This window comes from Varroa destructor, unplaced genomic scaffold, assembly GCF_002443255.2.
Source record: "Varroa destructor unplaced genomic scaffold, Vdes_3.0 BEIS01000002.1, whole genome shotgun sequence".
NCBI classification, from domain to species: Eukaryota; Metazoa; Arthropoda; class Arachnida; order Mesostigmata; family Varroidae; genus Varroa; species Varroa destructor.
In genome coordinates, this window is record NW_019211455.1 from 43,775,494 (window position 1) to 43,784,548 (window position 9,055).

At 41.6% G+C, this 9,055-nt stretch overlaps 1 protein-coding gene across 4 annotated transcripts in view; it reads right to left on the reverse strand.

Moving 5' to 3' along the window:
• LOC111244459 (uncharacterized) overlaps positions 1-4,942 on the reverse strand; it is a 23,515-nt gene extending 18,573 nt beyond the window's left edge. The window contains exons 1-2 of one of the 4 annotated variants that reach the window (XM_086979345.1): positions 4,726-4,942; positions 4,037-4,282 (exon numbers count right to left, since the gene is read on the reverse strand). The gene's annotated coding sequence lies outside the window, so the exon portion shown is untranslated. Of the gene's footprint in view, positions 1-4,036; positions 4,283-4,717 lie in introns of all 4 variants that reach the window. The other 3 variants (XM_086979347.1, XM_086979346.1, XM_086979344.1) reach the window with 3 other exon arrangements.
• Between the last annotated feature and the right edge of the window lie 4,113 nt (positions 4,943-9,055).

A 9,055-nucleotide genomic window follows, 5' to 3' on the forward strand; every position in this document is an offset into this window, starting at 1 on the left:
TATATATATATATAGTTGTTAAATTAACTGAAAGAATGGTTTTGAAGCTATTTTTCCTCCATGGCCTAAGCTCGTTGGCTTCGCCGACGAATCACACGAACGATGTGATGCATATTCTTTTTGCTTGAACACATCTTCAACGAAAGCAACTGAAGACGTCACCGAATGTCATCATGACTATCTTCGCTAGATGGTTGTCTCGTTGACTGTATGCGCCATCTTCAAACTAGCGTGACGCTTAACGAGTTTTTCGTTTCAATGAAAGACTAATATTGTCACCCTTCATCAAATTAACAAAACGCAGTCAGAAGGAAGCTGCAAGGGGTAAAAAAACTATTAGAAACGTTTTCTCGAATGCGTTTTTTACGTTCCAAGTAATGATATTTTCTGTAGTGGGTAACCGAAGCGTACTTGTAGATTACAAGGTTTTCGTAAGGTAACGAATAGTCGTCATCAGGTTCGTGTCGGCTTGACATGCGGCTGATACTTTTCGATTTGGCAAGCACACATAGTCTGCTAAGCTATGAAGCGTAAGTATTACATTTTGCTATTGCCCTTCTATTATCACTATTATTATTATTGAATTTTACCTTATATATATTTTCTGCTCGTTTGCCTCTTCCTGTTTTTTAGGTTTTGGCCTTTGAGCCTTAGTATGTTCGAAAGAGCGTACATTCTAGGGAGGCTTAGTACCCGAACCAAGAGATGCTTCACTTAACCAAGCTTCATAACCACGTCACAGACATAGAGCATGCTCAATATGGCCTCCAGGTAAACTGTGAACTTAACTATTCGCATGGAACCAAAATCGTTTAAATACATTTTTATTAAGCTAGATTTTAAGGTCGAAAGAATTAGATAAAACATTTAAACGGCATATGCTTGGCTAGACGTGAGTTGTTAATCATACAGTCCATTAAACCTTAAAAGGCGGTGAAGTAAAAATCGGCCAGCACTATCATGTGGCATACTCATATCGATATACTAAGTAGTACGTATACGCGAACATATGGCCTAAATATATATATATATATATACCGTATACAATTAGGAACGATTACATAAAACGTATATCAGACACCCTTCTCTCGTTCCGATCACCAGAAAGCCCGCATAAAGTAGTCCCCAGCCCAATCAGTGAATATTTATTTATATACGGCTTTAACATCAGTTAGGATGATAACAGTACAACCTGAGATGACGTCCTAGTGCCTACCGAGATAGTCAATTGCTTCCGCTCTAAGGAGCTCAGAAAAGTTCGTGATATGTAGGACATACTTTTTGATACATGCCTCTTCTTCCTACTTATTTCGCTCTCTTTCCGGAACCAGCGGCTCCGGATGATACTTAACATTATATGCAGCCAAAAAGAAAAGTGTGATTTAATAAAGAGACAACTAAATAATAAAATTAAATATATTACTGCAACTGCTCGGTTCGAAACGGAGTGATGCTACCAGACTATCACCGTACAACGGCTTGCGTGCGATCACAGGTCATTTTGAGGTCCTTAATCATAACAATCTCTCTCAGAGTTCTCTAGCTGGGATGGTAATCGATTTTTCAGAGGTCGCGCGTGTATCTTTGAAATGTAGAGGCGTTTGAGACTCTCTGTCCAAAGTAGAAATAGTGTAGTAGATGCGGTTGCTTTCAGTTGCCAATGCCGTGCTTTATTAGGGCCGCTTAACAGTTATGAAGATCGAATGAAAATGAACGCCGAAATGGTTTGTTTCGTCCAGTCCTATACCGCTGTCCTTTTTTTCAACGATTACCGTGATTAATCTCGACTGGGGGTTATCATTGTAAGTGCGATTTCAGTAACCGTCCGCTTTAAGTAGCTCAATTTTCGTTTTAGGGTTTATTTTTAGGATCTATTCAATTTGCTAGCGTTCAGAAAAAATGTTTTGCCGTTTACGTAAAGTTTTAAGCGTTACTCCAGACGGCCCTGTTGGCCTTATCTGTGTTTCCTTCAGTAGACCTATAAAATGGCATGGTAAAAGTATGCCATAGTAATCATCTGACAATGCCAATATTTAAAGCAGCGATGGTCGCATGTTGATATTTGCTATAACAAGGCCACTAAAAGCGCATTAGCTACTCAGACCTTGCCGCTATCAACCTATGGACAAGCTATGGCCGGAAGTTAAAGGTCCAATGTTGTCAGATGTCTTCACACAGTACTTGAAGCTCTCTGTTTTACAGCTTCTAATTTATTGCGCCTAAACTATCGAGACCTTGGAAACCAAATGTCGCGGTGGAGAACACGTCGATGACAGAGAAGTAAATCATAAATGGCTGTTTCGAGCTGAATTGCGCTTTCGAATTTGCGCTATATCACACTATACGCTCTTATTTCGAACCTTTGTCTACGTAAGCAGACTACCAAGGGGTGCTTCGATTGGCTTTGCGGCAGGGTAATTAACGAACACCGGGAACGCAGGAAATCCACACGTGCTCGAACGATCGTCGACCTTAAACTCTGAAATATGCTTGATAGGATTTCAGGCCTGCTAAACACGAATCAGAAGCGATACTGCTTAGATATGCCTCGAAAAAGCAACTGGGCAAGCGGTTGGTCGTGCACTCTGATCGTCATTGCATTCAAAATCGGCTATGTAAAGTAGGACGCCGAAGCGCTCCTACTGCGTCATCATTCCTTCTGTAGCTTGTTCCTCCCCCTCTGCCACCCGCCCGCCCGCCCCCCAGTAACGAGCTCTTGAAAGACGTAGCAAGTGTAAAAACAGTCAGTAGTATTGACAACAAGAAAGAATGTATAGCTAGACGCAGGTTACCGAATACAGTGTATCACTGCTTTTCGAGATGCGACAGTGCGAATTGCCTTCGAGTACAGACAAACTCCCTGTGCTTATCGAGTATAGTATTGCTCTAACGGTACTAACCGTCCGCAAAGGAACTCTCGCGAATGTTGTTACAGGTAGTCAAAGGGCCATGACTGAAAGCATAAGCCAACCTACATGCATACCATCGGCTCGCTTGAAAAGGTTTTGGAAATAGGACGTGTAACCTCTGAATACTCATGCATACGACGTACATGGTACATACGTATCTTCGACGTCGTACAGCAAAGACAACCTGTGTCAATGCAGAGTCTGCTGAAACCGGGTACAAGGGTAATGATCGATGTTGGGGGGTTAAAGGAAAAGGGTAGCACCACGTAATAAAGCCTTTGAGAATATAGAAAATAGGTTGGTTTGATGGGATCAGGATAGCATTAGCAATACGAGTAAGTGAAAGGGAAAAGAAAAGGGTTAAGTAAAGAGAACATAATATAGCAGTCATATTAACAAGTTGAAACTTTGCAGACCACTGCGCCTGTTTGAGGACGGATAGTCGTTGCCAACCGTCTCGTTCTATACAATAGCAACGATAACAACGGCAAGCACGCGACGTGGAGACAATACAAAGGTTTGTGCCTATAAATGACACTAGAGAAGAGCAGAAAGGCAGAGAGAGCCTAGTGTGCCTGCTATAACGAAATATGTACGTGCATTATTCGGCCTTCAATTTCCTCAGTTCATGCAAACTTGCTTGGGAACGTTATTACTGTGCATATAGTAGAAGAGTGGACTATGTGGGATAAACAAAATACCGCAACACAGAAAGACTGATACATGGCGTTACTTTAGGAAAATTGAGTCGGTAGAGACTCAAAGGTAAATGGAAAAGATGTTCCATATCGATAGCAAACATACGCTCGAGTACGATTGAAGATGTGTTCGCATCATGTGAAGCAAACTTCAAGTTGTTAGGTATGATGAACTGTGAGTTTAAGCTGGTTCTAGTATATGTTGCAATGAACAGCCAAACTTGAACAGAAACTTGTCGCAACGAAACAAGTTTTCGTGCCGATATTCTCTTGTCCAATAGAGTTACATGAATTTCATCAGGATCTTGGTTTTTATTATTAACGAAAGCGAAATTACCTACATATTTATAACGTGTATTGAATAAATTAATTCAAAGTCGACTTTATCTATTCAATGCCATTTTTTTGTAGTTCGTATCAAATACTTACATTCAATTAAGGCTTAATAAAATTGATAGCCTTCTTTCTTTGTCGAAGCATCCGGCACTAAGAGTTTTCGTTATCTTGTTATACCGCTCTGATCGCTTATTTCAATCGTTCGAGACGCTTCGCTTAGCAGAATCCTCTTCAGCCTTCTGGAATCCCAGATGAAGTTCACTTCTTGGAAGAAAGACACATCGTTGACAGAAGAGGAATCAAGTGTTTTGTCTTTATGGCGCGCCCATCACAGGAAAGCTGCCGATTAAGAACCAAGTGAGGTCATAGTAGCGACTAAATGAGGATTACGTGAATCGTTCTCCAGGACACAAGTAACTATTTGGCCTTTTTCAGGTTCGTTCCAGTGTAATCTATATGGAGAGCGCAGGATTCCGCTCACATTATTATTACAATGATCGGATTTGAGACTAAATCTTGGGATCGTTGGAAGTGTATAGCACCATGTACCAACATTCAACATGTTCAATGTTATACCTGTAACGATCTCACTATGCAGTTGTATAAGAACCAATTTGTTCTATCAGGAGATAGCCGAACCTGATTAAGGACGATTTAATTTAGGCCTAACTCACATCACCGTTCATGTCCGGGAGCTCTTGCGTAGCCTCCTGCGCTAATTCGACATCGTAACTCCTACACAAATAGAAATAAAATAAATGATGCGAATCATACCATCTCACCCTCGTTTCGTAGCACGTAAAAGCTAATAGTGCAATTAAACTGCGTCAATGGTCCTGCAGAACTCCTCACGGCAAGACATTCAGCACATCGCATATACACGAAAATAAGTAACGCACTTTTAAAACTTTTATCGTAAAGTAATCCGGCGCTTCGCCGAAATCGCGATGTGAAACCGATATATTGCTCGTGTCATTGCCGCCATCGCTCGGGCTGAATATGGACGACGAGAAGGAAGGACCAAAATTACAAAAGGAGAAAGAGAGTTGTCGTGTCTCCTTCCTCAGCCTTTTCTACCCACTTTCCGCCTGCTATAACTAAGTGGCCGTCGGGCTCACCGGCGCGCCTTCGGTCTTTCCTTTGTCTCAACGATCTTTTTCGCATAGCGCGAGTTCTAACAACATCGAGTCACAGCTTACACGCGCGATGGTTGACGTGAAGCTCCGCAATCAGTAATCGTCCGCTCCCACGTGATACAATTGACGTCGAGCCGTCCAAGCACATTATATGCATAGACCGCATAGATTGGTCGAACGGATCTGCTTGTTGCCACTACCACTATAAACTCAAGAGGAAAGTGTAGAGCAGCGCGCGCTTCGTGTGATGGAAGAACCTTTCTTTGTTTTTCCAAGTAGGTTCCCCATCGGTCTTTTTTTCGTTGTTCGCTCGCTCTTTATATGTTACAGCCTATTTGAGTTAAGCAGTAGAAGACGAAATGCGGTTGTCACTACCGACACCGCCTGTGAGCCTATAGCCATCGCTCAAAATAGTGAATAAACCCGCCCCCGATCAGCGTACGGAGGGCAGTTAAACAGTGGCATAGCGTATTTACTATGTCGCACACTGCTTTGCTCATAGTGTTTGCCCTCGACTGCTGCGAATTTTACTGTGCTGTCGCTCCTACTACGGACGCTGTTGGTCCCAGAAGGCGTCTAACGTGATCCTCGTTTGTTGGCACACGACCATAGCTCTCACGCCTTGGAGGACTCGAGTGGACGTAAATTCCCACACGGGCGGGAGTCCGCCGCCGCAATCCGTCGTCTGCTAAGCATTGCTCTTAAAATACCACTTCCACAGGCTAGCATCTACTTTCTCCGCCAGCCAGACCTGAACACGAGGGGCTTTTCTACGTCTGAAACCAAAGGAGATGTCTGGGACGTTATAAAACTACCATGCAAACTCGTTCATGACAGCGGCGATGGCGCCGGCCGTGTGGTGGCGTTCGAAGCTTGTACAGTAGCCCGCTCTCCCCCCCCCCCCACGCCATAATCGTTCGTGAGAAGAGCCGAAAATGGATCCAGCCCCAGCGAAAGTTGGCTATTAGGGAAATGGTCGGTTGTGAGCTGGGTTATGCGATTCTAATGGGGGTTGTCTCCCTGAGGGCAGTGAAGGTTGGGGCAGGGAATGGGAGTTTTATAAAATAAGCGTCACTTTCTAGATTTTTCTTCTTGGCGAGAAGCCGGCAGGCATATGTTGTTAATGTGGATAAAAGTTTACCATGGGTACCAGTACCGTTTAGGGGGTAGTTGGGGTTGTTTAATGGATAGCGGGATTTAGTTAGACGAGATATAAAATAGTGGCCGGTCCAGCAGCATTACGATGTGAATCGGTGACATCAAACAGAGCGGTGAACAGAGAATAGAACGTTCCGAGTTCACTTTGAAAGGTGCGAAGCTTTAAGACGGCAAGTGTTCGTCTATATTCGCATATATTTGCCATGCTAGCAAATACACTCGTCTCTTCATTAGCTAAAAAAGTCTTTTCAAAAGCAGGGCCAATGTGATCCATACATTTAAAACGGTTGCAGCTTCTTTAGGGGTTACCAATTGGCAGAATGGTGTTGCTGTGTCCCCAGGTTGTTTTTACAATCAAACTTTAATCATGGGGTATCTAATGCTGTGAAAGAAACAGATAGTTCATATAGCTTATAAAACCTAATGCGAGACCGTATTTTTAAATTTATAAGGTCACTGTCGCTTTGTAGGTTGCAACCTATAAGCACCTGCAGTGCTTCATGTTTTTATGTTTGCTTTTACTTTATTATGTTTTTAATACAGTTCTTCACCTTATATATGAATTAAGACACTTTAAAATGCATAAGCTTTGCTTCATTTTTGTGCTTACCTGAGGCGGCTCAATGCAGTGTGCTTATACCTAGCTATAGTTAATCTCTTGTATGAATACATCTGGTAAAAAGCTGACGGCAAAATATGTAGTCAGCCACTGCTTTTTCCAGAACAGCTTCTATGAGCCTCACTTTTCATACCGGTAAAGTCGGCACGTAACATTTCGAAACCCCAACGATGTTAAATACGTTTTTCCGTTTCTGCCACACTTATACAGATTTTACGGGCGTGCAGGCGGTCTATTTACGCATCGCACAATTTTTCTTTTGCATTTGTCACGTTTTTGTCCTGAATATAAATAGGTTCACCAGTCACCCAAGCCACCTGAGACGTGACGTGAACGCACATGCATAAGCAACGCAAAAGGCCATTTTTTATTTACCACTAAAATAGTAAATGAAATATGGGGTTTACATTTCACTTACTACTATAGTAAAAAATACAGTACAATAATAGGTATGCTAACTGTAGATCTTATTCTCCCAAGTCTAGATTGTATTAAAGCAAGCCTTAAGTAGTACCATAATAAATATATGAAACAGAGGCTTGGCGCTCGCGAATGGGATTTACACGTTAGCTTCTTGTTAATAAAAAAAAAAAAAAAAAAAAATGTGTCTGTTATATAAACAGAAACTAATAAAATTAACTGCCTTAGTCTCTTTGTAGCTGATTTGCCACAGACATAACTACACGGTCTCGAGCCCCATTTTCAGCATAGAAATCCCTGAAGCTCAGTGATTTCCTTCAAATAACATTAAAATTTAATAACATATTACTGGTTAATATGTGAGCATTCGTGCATGTGAAACCGATAAGTGTTCGATCTTAAAGATATCGATTCGAGAAATAAACAAACACAGCCCAACAATCAAACCTAAGTGGTTATTTTTCTTGCCCAGTTTTGCAGACCGCCCAACGGTAAGCTAGTGTAGCCGTTGTATTTTTATACCATAAAAACGACTGTGGAACTACGTTTGATCAGTTCGAAGCTCAGAGTTCATCACCATACTGATGCAGAGTCGATATCTGCGAGCTGTTGAACGCCTTCACCATTTCATGAATTAACGCACCCACATAGAGACTTATCTATAGTTCTCGGTTTTAGCCAACGCACTGGCTTGCACGGTCAGGATTCTGATTCAAAGAGAGAAAGAATCTCGCTGTTTGAAGCGCCGCTAACTACATAAAACACATAAAAAAAAAACACGTGCTTTTTTGCATATACATGAATGACACTTGACTTCGGATTTTGAACAGACCTTTTTCTCACTTTTTTATTATTTTCGACTTTTTTTCTTTTTTAATTTTATTCTTAACGAACCGTACCTCTATTGGATTTCTTCCTTTCGCCAAATTTCGTCTCGTTCTTTTTACCTTTATTTATTTTATTTGTACCGCAAACACTCAAACATTACCTAATACAATGTAAAGCCAGCCAATGCTCCGCATTTTCATTTCATCCAGCTGTAAAAAGGCGCAGAGTTATGCTCGCTATTCCTCACGAATCGCCTTTTTTAGGTGCCTTTAGGGTTTTCATGCTACAAAAAAGTTCTTGCTGGCCGCTTGATTTTACACGCAGCCATTCTATGCCCGAAGCTGGGTCTAAGGACAGCTAAGGCCACATGTAATATACTTGATATACTGTGCTCTCTCTTTCCTATGCATCACAAACGCACGCTTTTCGCAGCCTTTCTTCTTTCGCTATATTGTATTATTATACAAGCCAATCAGTCATGCAAGTGCTTAAGACGCGTCCCATTTTCTCAATAGTGGAATTGCTCTTACGTCGTTGGAACACGCGTTCAGGATGCGTTAAGGCAAGCAAGTAAAATTCATAATCTATTGCGTAACTGGTGGAAAACAAAAATTTCTTTTAGAGGGAAATATGTGCGCGCTGTTCTACATCGTCGTTTGTGACTGGGCACTAAGAAAACGGCCCCAGAATTTTGAAAGTGGCGAGTAAGGAAAAGCAAAACTCTTCGTTGGTATGATCCTTCTTTGATAACGGGTCATTTTCATATTAAACACTATAGGTGAAAATATTCTTTTGTAGATTCCCGGATCCAGGGCGCATATCGTGCCCCTGAAACGAAATTGTATATTGTTACTGTCAAATTGGCGCGAAGTTCCTCTGTTTTTAGAGTCTATAACCATATTATGGGGTTCATAAAAAGGAACATGGCCAACAAAGTGTCCGTTTATTATA